General features: G+C 45.4%; 1 long non-coding RNA gene across 1 annotated transcript; it reads right to left on the bottom strand.

Moving 5' to 3' along the window:
- Positions 1-1,329: 1,329 nt before the first annotated feature.
- LOC135387548 (uncharacterized) lies at positions 1,330-8,338 on the bottom strand. The gene is made up of 3 exons (XR_010421185.1): positions 8,259-8,338; positions 2,402-2,474; positions 1,330-1,416 (listed from the first exon to the last, which is right to left on the bottom strand). It is a non-coding gene; the product is annotated as an uncharacterized LOC135387548 (long non-coding RNA).
- Between the last annotated feature and the right edge of the window lie 1,251 nt (positions 8,339-9,589).

The raw sequence follows: 9,589 nt of genomic DNA, 5'->3' as shown, positions 1-9,589 counted from the left end.
TCTTTAGGGCGTCTTCACCTTCGGAATGTCCCACGTTGCGTACGATACGGCAATAACCATACAATCTTAATTGCAGCTTAATGACTTCCCGCACAGTTTATCTGGCGAAATGCACGGAATGTAAAAGTTGTTACATCCCACCAGACGCCTTCCCTCGGCAGTATTGAGAAAGAGTTTCGTTATGTTTTCCCCTCCAGCATTCGTGTCGACGAAGCCTTCCCGACCTAATGTGCTGTTGCACGAACCACAAGCGTCACAAAAATCAAGCTAATTCTAATTGATACCAATTTCAAACTGCACATTTTCAAATGACTGGGGCCACGTAGAACACGCAGAAGCATGGTATCCAGGAATAGCGCTGGTAGCCACTTTACTGGTAGCCAGTTTATCTAGGCCTTCTGCGACAAGTCATCGTGTAAACTGATGAACCGCGTGCGGAAAACCTGCTATGTGAACCAAATTCCTTCATTTTTCGTGTATAATTTCAGTGTAACTCAATTTGTCGTATAGTTGTGTAATCATGTTAAGGTCAGCTGAACGTTAAATGTGGCGGCCCGTGGACAACGATGATGCCGCGCCTCTGCTGCTGCGCGCCACGGCAGCCAGTTCTACCGGTGCCGTCCTAGCGTGAGGCCACCACCATCTGCCATAGAACTCTCATAATAACTAGGAACCAGGCCACTGAAGGGGGGCATCTCAACATGGGAGCCGCCATGATTGATACGGTAGGCCTAGCGCGTTACGAACAGTGTCTCATACGAGTTCCGAGCACCGTTGTTTCATGTCGCAGAAGAAGGTTTAAACCGTACGATACTCGTTCTCTAAGGAATCCAAGCGCACAGGTGATTGCAGACAAGACAAACACACTTCGCGCACGGCATGGCGCACGGAGCCATGCGGAAGCGGAAGCGACATGCATTGGATTGGATACCATTGCGCCGAACGGTCTTCACACGTGGTCTTCACACGTGGAAAGGCTGTGGCAGAATCCGGCCGAATCCACAATATCGATCATGGCGTCCCCCGGGCTCGCACATTGGGAGAGGGTCTTCCCTCCGTACAACTCCCTGCTCTCCCTCTTCACTCTCTCTCCCAGTTTTTCTTCTAGCCTCTCTCCTTATGATTTCTACACCATCTGCCCTCTGGGACATTCCATCATTGCCGGTCAGGACTCATGTGGAGGAGCACCATCTCCTCTACAGCCACACAAATATTTCTAGGCGATTCAGTAAGCTTTGCCGCGTGCGTTTCGCTGAACAGTTTGAAAGAACACAAGAATGCTGGAGTGCATACACAGTTCCCATGGGGAATTGCTAACATTTATTTCTTCTATGCCTTCCGGCACATGGGAAAACGGGGAAAGCCACTGGACATCTTGCAGACACAGTTTGGACCACACTGTTTGCTATTCGTGCACTGTAAGAAAGAAACAGCGTCATGCATAACATCCATGGGGTACATAAACTCAGCTGTGCACCACAATAACTAAAGTGTAAAGTATAAAAAACTTCCCGTCTATAAAAAAAAGTCAATCTAATAATAATATGATACCCAACCTCTCCTACATGTATTAATCTACCAACTAGATAAGGTGTGTGGACGCAGAGGAGCCCCTGATTAGGATGGCACTGTCATCTCCTTTTCTGTGTAATTTGATTGTCTTCTTTTCAAGGGCAGTGAGTGCATAATGATAATAATAGGGTGTTTCACGAAAATCCCCTGGCTTAATAATTCGTGAACAGGTGGCGCCATCGAAGAAATTTCTTTTTGGTAAAGATCCTTGGGACATCGGTCATGAACTGAGTAGTGCGCGGTTCATTTGCATACGCTCACTAATTAAATAAACATGCTAACTTTTAACATTTACTTCGCACGCTTACGGAACCCTTGCATTACGTATCGGGGCCTTCAGTGAAGAGTATTACAAGAGAAAAAAACGCATCGACACTTCGTGATTTTTCCGAGTAATTAATTGGTCTCGGTTTACATATTTCTTGCGGGAGCAGTGCACCAATGCGTTCTTTGGATCAGATATCTGGTTGTCAATTTCGTGTTCATCCGCCTGGTTGACACACGGGGGTGACGGAAGATTAGGAACAGTCGCAAGAGACGCTTTGGTATATTCGTTCTCAAAGCGACTGGTAAACAGCGCTGGCAGTTCTGTCCTTCCGTAGGTGAGATAGCGTGCTCTTATCATGGATGATGACGAATGCGCCACGAGCGCTGTGAACTAGTGGGTTACACCATTAAAAATTAGCTACACCACATAGGACGCTCCTAGCCAACCATCATCCCGAATATTGAATCCCGATATTTCGAAATATAGCTGTCCGTTCTTCTTGCGTAAAACATACATACACCAACGAAAGACAAATAAGAGACGACATAAAATGAATCTTACCACCCTACTTGGGCATGACCTGCTTCTTTCTTCCAACATAGGTTCCTCGACTGCGGCTCCCTGTGTACCACTCCTGTGGGGATAAAGTAAGATCTCCAGAAATGTACCCCTTAACCCATCGCTGAGAAGAACGTGTCATTCCACGTGGGCGCGAAAAATGTGATATTAAATGCGTTAAGCGCATCACTTTTAATGTCACTTGTGCAGTGCCACGTGGACTGTTTCAGTTGCATTTGCCATGCACAACTCAGTTACTCATGAAGTACCTATTCACGGTTTTATTGTTTGCGAAGACTAACAATATTAGCTGGCTTTTTAAACCTAGTCTACGCAAGTGCCTTCCAGCCCACCGAAGCAACATTCAAGTTATTAGGAATTTCCACTGTAAAAGAAGCACGAGTTGGCAACCTATGTTGAAATTACCACGTTACTCAAAAACATATCAGAACGCATCAAAATCCGCTTTTAATAATAATAAATACTAAGTAAGTACTAAGTAAATAAATAAGTACTAAGTGAATTTTCCACCTGTAAATTACGTTTAGTTTTTTAGAGTACCGTCACACATGTTATGGCACTAGATAGACGCCAGGCCAAAAACAGAAAAGTCTATATTACGAAACTTTAGCATACTAAAAAATGGCATACCTACCTGTTGACCGCGGAGGCAAACAAAAGCCCAATAATCTATCGACTTTATTTGGTTCAGGTACCCCATCACATAGAAAATATTGTGTTTCCCTGCCTCCAATTTCCTAGCACTCAACGAAGTTTGCCAGACAATGACAAAATAGTCATAGATTCAGGCGAGCTGGTGGATGAACTCCACACTGAAGAAGCCTGACCATTGGGGAAGCACGAAGGAGAAACATCGTGCCATGTCCTCTCTGTCTCTGACCATAGCTCGGGTAGTATAGCTTCTACAGTATTTCGTGCTATTATCAAACAACTAATTTGTGATATTCTTCGGCCTGAAACCTCTACATCTCACAGCAGATTCGGTGCACGGTATCACCACGACAGAAACGTCGGTAATATTCGGGTAATATTCGGCTCCTACAGTATGGAGCTTGTCCGTCAAGCTTGTTGACCACGCATGTGCACCACGGAGTTTGTCCGTCAAGCTTGTTTCGGGCTAGTATCAGAGAACTATTTTTTTATATTCTTCGGCCTGAAACGTCTACAGCTCACAGCAGATTTGGTGCACGGTACCACCAAGAGAGAAACGTCGGTAATATTCGGGCAAACAAATCTGTCCTAATGAAATAAGGCAGAATATAATAATAATAATAATAGAATAGCACCATTGTCGAAATATGTTCAAGCACGACGCAAACGTCTGTGTCATTCTTCTTTTAAATCCATCCTTTCAATCCTCGCACGTCTATCCGACAGAGTAGGCATTATCACTTTTATGGAAAATAACTGCTTACCCGTATATGTGTACGACGGTTACCAGCGCTATCAGCGTGCCAATCAAGAACAGCTTCATATTGGAGAGGACTTTGTCAACGTTGCCAGCATGCACGTACGTCGAATGTAGGGGTCTATACCTGAGCTGCCCATATATATACCTCGCTTACAACCGCAAAGCTGCCCGCTTCGACATTTCATTAAAAATGTGCGGATAAGGTAATTAAGACATTGAATTTTAATTGATCGCATTTCCGGTATTGTATTGCCTTTCAAAGGTCATGCTTCACAATACCAATCACTCAACAGTCTCGGCTTTTCCGTAGATTCTGCATATAAATAATTCCCTGGTATGGCCAAACGACGTCCGTAAGTCAATGACAACAACGACAACAACAACGCTACGACGTTCATTAAGCATTACACGTTACTGAAGGTATACGCCCATATTAATTGGCTTTTGTCCCCGGAAGTTCTGAACAGTGTCGACAATGCTGGGGCATCCATCATTGTTTGCATTGCCCGCAAATTAGTGCAAACAACAGCAATACTGTTCGTACAACGCGAAATCTTCCACTTGAAAAGTTCGCCCACCTGGTATACCACGGAATCGTCAAACGATAGTTCCGTAAACAAGCCTCGGTCACTGCTCCCCATTACCTTTCTTTCATTATTTGCTTTCACGCTTTTCCTTTTCTGTTTTCTCTGTAAAGTTACGAAAAGCGTGGCTACGTGGATACATAAAGCAAGAGGAATGGTTATACGGATGAGAAACTTCTTTCGGTATGAAATCTCGGGCAAGTAGCTTTGAGTACCCCGTCGGGAGGTCCCTAAAACGTCGCACTGGGCCTGTTGGTATTCCATCGGGTACTAAAAGCGGAGACATACATGTCGTTTTATATTGTGTCGACCATTCAAAGTCCAGGTGGATCACTCCCATCCTCGCTGGAATTAAGACGAAGGAACACGTGACACACAGCTTGGTAAAATGAAAAAAATGACCGGGGGTCTCTAGGTGAGTATAGAGGCATCAAGAAATAGACTCGTAGGTCCACGTCCTATCTCCATGTGAAACACAGTAGTACACGTTGGCTTCACACTGAGCTTACATAAATGAGGACGGGTTCTGTGTTAGACACACACACACAAAATGTGTTGATTAATGAAAAGGTGTTCATGTAAACCGGTGCATTCTATACCCTACGTAAGGTCATGTAGACGAAAGAAAGCCTACTCGATTCCCCCTGTACTGCATCGGCCAGAAGAGCGTATAGGTGGTAGTGACGACATAGGTTGTGATGGTCGAGATTCAAACCGAGCTGCCCAATCCTCGTCAAAGATCTAGTGACGACCAGTCAACGACCAGTGGCAGGAAAGAAGCCAAATAGTGCCCCTGGTCGCCGGATCAAAGACATTCATCCTAGCCACTAAGCCATTGGAGCTAGCTAGTTTCAAGAGTAAGCACAAAAGCAGCATTTATTTGACATTAACAGTCCGGTCATATTTTAGCCTTTGACTGCGATTCTCGAAGTGCGTGAGCCCGCGTCTCATCTACGCCCGTGATCTAACGGAGCTTTATGCACGGCAACACAAGGAGTCATTTCTGTTCAACCTGTTGCGTTAACACCAATGGAACGCCCCCGAACCACCCTTGCAATTTTTTCGTGCACTCTAAGAAAACAATGTTTGAAGAGGTGCACTGTTAAAACAGAACTTCACCACATAGCACGCTCATAGCCAAACATCATTCCGAAAGATAACTCATTCTGTGTATCAACTTGTTGAAAATGGGAGGGCGCGCCTATCTGGGACACATTATGCATGTCCCAGATAGGCGCCTCCCCCCTGTTTTGAACAAATCAGGACCCAGAATGATGTCATTCGGAATGATGGTTGGCTAGGAACGTGCTATGTGGTGAAGTTCTGTTTTCACAGTGTGGTAACTTCTATAGTTACCACTTAGGTCAACATAACCTCTGATAAAGGATGTCAAAGGGTGATAAAAGGAATTATCATATATCCAAATCACTACAAAAAGACGTATGCCCCCCCTCGCCCACCAAACCAGAAGAACCCTATACATGCCGTTTTCATAGCTTCCGGTTTGATGCCAAAACGACATCCGGTTTGACAGCAAACACGCTCTGCGCCAACGACTGTGCCGATTGATACAGTTATCGCTTGTGATTTGAGGAGAGAGAGCATCGTATACGCCTTTTTGTGGCAATTCAAGTTGGCAAAAAAAGGCGTGCGCTTCCCGTTTTCAACAAATCAGGAACGTGAAAGATATAATTCTGCATGGCGGCTGATTCCGAGCGTCCTTAGTCGCGGAAGGACCGGAAATCTTCGTGGCACCGCAAGTTTTCGCTGAGGCTTGTTTGTGTTTACTCGAGAATGTCATGTATATAATTCGTAGGTAGCAGGTAGAACTTTGCAACCTTTTAGGCACAACATATTATGAGACAACTATTGCCTCTTAAAAGGTGTAACTGCTCTACCTTTTTTCTGAGAGTGTGGAAGACCTGTGGAGGAGCTACGACGTTATACCTCACAGCGCAATAAGGCTGCTACGCTCTGCTGCATCATGACATTCTCGGGTAAACATAAACAAGGCCGCGTCACAACTTTCGTTGCCTCGAAGACTTCCGATCCTTCCGCGACCAAGGGCGTTCAGAACCAGCCACGATGCAGAATGATAGCTTTCACTTTCCTGATTTGTTGAAAGTGGGAGGCGTACGCCTCTTTGTGGCAATTTGAATTGTCATAAGAAGGCGTATACGGCCCTCTCTCTCTCTTCAAATCAGAAGCGATAACAGTATCAGTCGACATAGCGGTTTGCGCAGACTGTGTTTGCTGCGAAACCAGATGTCGTTTTGGCAACAAACCGGAAGGGCAAGCTAAAGTTGAGACTCGGGCTGGGGCTGGTCGGTATATCTCCATGAAGCCGCTAAACACCGTCATCGCTGGGTCGATTAACAAAAACAACCAACACAGTACATAGCGCCATTTGTATCGCAAACGCAGAGGCTCGTGAATTTTGTCTTGTTAGGCTTATTTCAGTTGCACGTCGGGCATCACTGAGCGACGTCAATCGGTGCTTAAAATGCGGCAATCGATCTTATCAACACTTATGCGCGCTCCAGACTTTCCCATTCTCCAAATCGAGCGTCCGAAGAAATCATGTGTCAGGCAGATGGTCGAATAATTCATCGTATAACAATACCATATGTTGGTTTCCCGGTAATAATTTATAAAAGGGCAAGATGTTACTGAGAAGCTACAGAATAAAGAATAATCAATCTTTATGTGCACGACCAGAAGGTCAACAACAACTGAAGAGCAATCTTGCTCTTCACTGTGACACTTATGCTGTTCATAATTGTCACAGAAAAGGCGTACGCCTCCCGTTTTCAACAAATCAGAGCAGATAACGATATCATTCGAGATGGTGGTTGGCTAGGAGCGTGCTATGCTGTGTAGTTCATTTCTAAGTGTGATGAAAAACAAATTAAATTGCAGTTCACCTTCAGCCATATACTGCTTCTTAAATGTAGTTTAACGTGTTGTTCATCGACTACAGGAACTACATAGACTCCCGAGTCTGAATTCTTTTCATAAGGCTAAGAAACGATCAAAAACAAAACCGTGTTATTTTTAATGTCGGAGCTTTATGCTGTGATTTTTGCGCGCCCCGGGGCCGGTGAATCAGTCTTTCGGTGGACTCCGGAGGCGCCAATTTTAAAAAAGAATCGAACAAATGTGGTTGGTGGATTCGAATGATTCGACTCGCCGTTTTGAATACTTGGATTCGGATTCGCGAATCTCGAATCCCTTAGGATTCAAGAGTCAAGTCTGTCTCTAAATTTCAGTAACACGTAGAAGGAAGTTCATGCCAAGTCAACTTCAAGCATAACAACTCCCAAGAATATTATTAATCTAAGAGTACTAAACGTTTTACAATTGACAAGTACCTGCATAATGAGGGGCGGAATACACAAAATTTCAGTTAAGGAAGAGGACCAATACAATTACAATATTTATGATAACCCTTCTAAGCGCGCTGTACGCAACTCCATTGGTCAATGTAATAGAGAGCTCAACTAGGGACCACCTTTCGAGTAACCGTTAGAATCGACCGTTCACGACCGTCTCCATTTTCATGCCCCTGTGCACGTGCACCTTTATGCCTCCGCGTGGCGTGTTGGAAATTGGGTGCGGAGCCCCTGGGCGAGAGTGTTTCATCCACTCACTTAACGCGACACCAGCGCCCCTCGCGCACCCCAGAGTGTAAGACGAAAGACGTGCCGTTTTTCGAGCTCCCGTTTCATTTCGGTGCACGGAAGCAGACGACAAGCGCCCGGTTGGTTGAGATTTTTCGTGACGTACAGGGTGTGTGCAGAAAGACGTAACCCGCACTTTTACATGTGACTCGTTGCCTACTTACCCGAGGAACTTCCGGAGGCGTACGATGGCGTATTTGTGCGCCAAGGTAGCCAAAGCGGAGTTTGATCATATGCTTCAACCCGGCATCATCCGCACTTCCTCGAGTACATGGGCGTCGCCGCTCCACATGGTGCCGAAGAAGACAGGCGACTGGCGACCATGTGGAGACTATGGTGCTCTCAACCATGCCACAGTCCCCGATAGATATCCCATTCCTCACATGTTGGATTTTGCAGCTAACATGGAAGGTGCCACCACCTCTTCTAAGATCGATTTGGTACGGGCCTATCATCAGATCCCGATGGCGGAAGAGGCCATCCCTAAAACAGCCATGACAACACCATTCGGTTTGTTTGAGTTCTTGAGAATGCCATTCGGACAACGTAATTCGGCACATACCTTCCAAAGATACATCGATAACATCATTCGAGGCCTTCCCTTCGTCTACGCCTACATCGATGACCTCCTAGTGGCGAGCTCTTAACCTGAGGAGCACGAGCAACACCTTCACGTCATCTTCACCCGTCTTTGAGAGAATGGCATTGTGATTAACGCTTCCAAGAGCGAATTCGGCGTCCTAGAACTAGACTTCCCCGGCCATCAGATCAGCAGCCAAGGCATACTGCCTTTACCATCTGAAGTTACTGCCAACCATAATCCCGAGTGACATCGTTCTCTCCCCTGATTTGTTGAAAACGGGAGGCGTACGCCTTTTTGTGACACTTATGTAGAAATGTTAATCGTCACAAAAATGCGGACGCCTCCCGTTTTCAACAAATCAGGGGAGAGAACGATGTCACTCGGGATGATGGTTGGCTAGGAGCGTGCTATGTGGTGAAGTTCATTTTTAAGAGTGTACATGATGAAATTTGACTGAACCTCGAGACAAAAAAAAAAACACAGACGATCACAAACACAATCTTTGTGTCTCGGCTGTCATTTGTCGTTACGTGAAGAAAGGGGTGAAGAACATAGATGAATGTCATGCGCCCTTAAACGACCACTAGGGTGACCCCCCCTTTTTAGTTTTTTTTCGTGAAGAGTGTTCTGACAAGAATAGGATAAGTTCCTGAGTGTAGAGAAGTCCGAACGATGCGCGAGTAGTATGAATACAAGTCCTATAGCCAAGAGCTTTCTCTTATCCAACAGAAGCCAATTCTAATCCAATTCCAAGGCAAAATACAGTTCTAATCTAACATAATCCAATTCTGACCCAACACAAGCCAATAGCTCCACCCCTTTAAACCTACAGATCGCCGATTGGTCGGCTCCATCCACTTCGCGCTGATTGGCTCCTTCTAAAAAGCTGATTCGCCTCCCTGGTGTTATCAC

Source organism: Ornithodoros turicata, chromosome 3 (assembly GCF_037126465.1).
Source record: "Ornithodoros turicata isolate Travis chromosome 3, ASM3712646v1, whole genome shotgun sequence".
NCBI classification, from domain to species: domain Eukaryota; kingdom Metazoa; phylum Arthropoda; class Arachnida; order Ixodida; family Argasidae; genus Ornithodoros; species Ornithodoros turicata.
This window is presented reverse-complemented; position numbering and strand designations above follow the sequence as displayed.